The sequence below is a fragment of the Tigriopus californicus genome, chromosome 10, assembly GCF_007210705.1.
Source record: "Tigriopus californicus strain San Diego chromosome 10, Tcal_SD_v2.1, whole genome shotgun sequence".
Classification (NCBI taxonomy): Eukaryota; Metazoa; Arthropoda; class Copepoda; order Harpacticoida; family Harpacticidae; genus Tigriopus; species Tigriopus californicus.
This window is the reverse complement of record NC_081449.1, coordinates 13185941-13188530: the sequence shown is the minus strand read 5'-3', so window position 1 is coordinate 13188530 and position 2590 is coordinate 13185941. Positions and strand designations below refer to the sequence as shown.

At 41.4% G+C, this 2590-nt stretch overlaps 1 long non-coding RNA gene across 1 annotated transcript; it reads right to left on the bottom strand.

Annotated features, from left to right (window-relative positions):
* Window positions 1–836: 836 nt before the first annotated feature.
* Window positions 837–2575, bottom strand: LOC131889532 (uncharacterized). The gene is made up of 2 exons (XR_009374208.1): window positions 1830–2575; window positions 837–1529 (listed from the first exon to the last, which is right to left on the bottom strand). It is a non-coding gene; the product is annotated as an uncharacterized LOC131889532 (long non-coding RNA).
* Between the last annotated feature and the right edge of the window lie 15 nt (window positions 2576–2590).

The window sequence follows — 2590 nt, the reverse complement described above, 5'->3', positions numbered from 1 at the left end:
CCTCCTCCATATCCAGGCTATATTGCTAATCTTTTTGTTGCAAGGAATCCTTGGGACTGGAGTGCTAAGGAAAAAATAGACCCACCGCCGAGAGACTACGGCGATCCTACGTTTCCAACTTTGTCTCCTTGAACAACGAACGCGAAAGTGATGGAACAACTGCGAACCACGTATGGAACACTGAACCCAACGAGGCAACCAGCGGCAGCAAGTAACCAAGAGCCATAGTAGCAACCCCCAAGGCAACCTTCGCAAGTTGTTCGGTTGAACAGACCTGCGCATATCATCAGGATTTGAGGGGAAAAAAGAAAGCCCATCGTAGATGGTTCTTGGTTCCATCTAACTCCAATGAGACTGACTGACTGGCTAACTAACTGAGCGTGTGTGGGAGTGAATGGGGAAGTGAGCACATGAAGAAGCCAAAGCGAAAGAGGGGAATGGAACGATTGTCGTTGTCCTTTTTTTAATGCTGCTCATTCTACCTCCATTTTGAATTTCAATCTAATCTGAAAGCACAAATGCCTGTGAAGTTTACGGCTTTAGTCAAAGTCGGACTCTCTTATTTAAGTAATGATCATTCCGATAAATTTTGGTACGAGGTGGGGACGTTCTTGGAAAGTAACCTTCTCGCTGCCTCTCCCGAGGACGGCGTCAGACATGGCCTGACCAATTGACCATTGAAGTTATTACATACTGAAGTGCCGTAAGTTTTGATTTGTACCATAATCATTATAACCACAACACCCTATATGGTGCTAAGTCAAATTTCTTGAACCTACGTTTTGACACATATGGAAAAAAACAACGACACTTTTTATCATTGTTCAAAGAGATCGTAAGGAAAGAACAAAATGTATTGCACTAGTAAAAAACGGTTGAGCATCAAAATTGGAATAAGAATGTATAGTGCAACAGTACAACAACATCTACCATATAAGCGACCCAGCGTTTTGCTAAAGTTAAGCGAACGTTTTAAGAATTGACAAACAAATTCATGATTGAATTTCAATATGTTCAGAAATGATTTCTGTCTAGCATTCAAGCCGTCCCGGCTCTCAATATGATCTCTTTGTTGTCATGGTTACGTAGAACATCTTAGAATTCACTCTGGATGGTTGAAGATGGTCCATGATCCACAACTGTATGCTCTTGTAATCTTGGTGGATTAACTTTGATTCCAATCACTCAGTTTAAGAGAATTGAAATCGACAAATTCAAGATCGTCTCGTCTCCGCGGTGTACTTCGTGAATATCTCTTGGTTCCATGGTTTCAAAGTTATCCTCAAATTAATGTTCATAAGATATTGCTGACATTTGGAAAAAAAAACTTGTTACCTTCAGGAGTGGGTTATCTGTGCATCTGTTTTGATTTACAAGGTCATTCGCATTCTGGCAATCTGATAAAGCTTCGAAACACGTAAACTTGCACATCATCAAGACAACGTTCAACCTTGCAATTATCCCGTGCCTTATCATGCATCGAGAGTTTACTAAGGCTCACCAGGTACGGGTGTAGCCTAACTTGATACCTGAAAAATACAAGGGTGACCATGACCAAGAGTAGATCCCACTCTATTGGGTCCCACTCTTTAATGGGCGCTGCTCAATATGGAGGAGTTGTCATTCGATACCTCTTGTTCACCCAAACTTAAAATGGCGCGTTAAAGTGCATTTTGTGCATTTCATTTGTGTCCTCATCGATATCTCCTGACTATGCGGAGGAGCAGTAAGTGGTTGTAAAACATACCCGAGCAATGCAAAGATTGGACCTTGGCGTCAGTCACACTCCTCATATCAACTCAGTGGCTCCAAATAGAGTGGTTACTTACCTTCAGGTGTTTGGACGATCGACTTCCAACACTTGATAGAACATCGATAGCTACTAACTTCCAAAGAGCCCATCTGAAATGCCAGCAAGTTGGAAAACCAAATGAACCAAGATGGACAATGGTTATCATTATGTAACAGAGAATGGCATTGCTATTTGGTTCCGGATCGCTCAATTTGGTGATCGTAATCAGTTCTATATTTAACAGGAGCGTGGTGAGCCAATATGACATCCACTTGTAGAAGCGATTCCAAAAGTAATCGCGTGCCTTTGTAGGTGTTTATCTTATCTGGAGAGTAAATAAAGCAGTCCTTATGAGCAAGCGTGACAAAGATCATTGTTCTTATCTTTATCAAACGGAAAATGGGATGATGACGAGTTCGATCCGAACTAAATATTAAACTGAATGGAATGAAGGAAAGCTGATCTTAATTCATTTACAACCACAGGTATTGATTTCACAATCACCGATTGGATTTATCAGACACCGATCAACAATTGATGTTCTTTATCCTAAGAGATTGGCAAGCAATGTGATAGTAAAAGTACATGTCTTGTTGATATCTCGATCAGTGCCATGATCCCTCCTCCAGACTGGGCATGAGGCAATGAAATGTGATCTCTTTTCATTTTTTCCTCTTCTCGTTTTCAAACAAATCCAACGTTTTGTAGAAGTACCGGCTTGGCCATTCGTTCGCGGTCTCCGAGGGAGAGTTAATAGTATAGTTAAGTCACCCGAACGGGGCATAAAACGCGCTATTT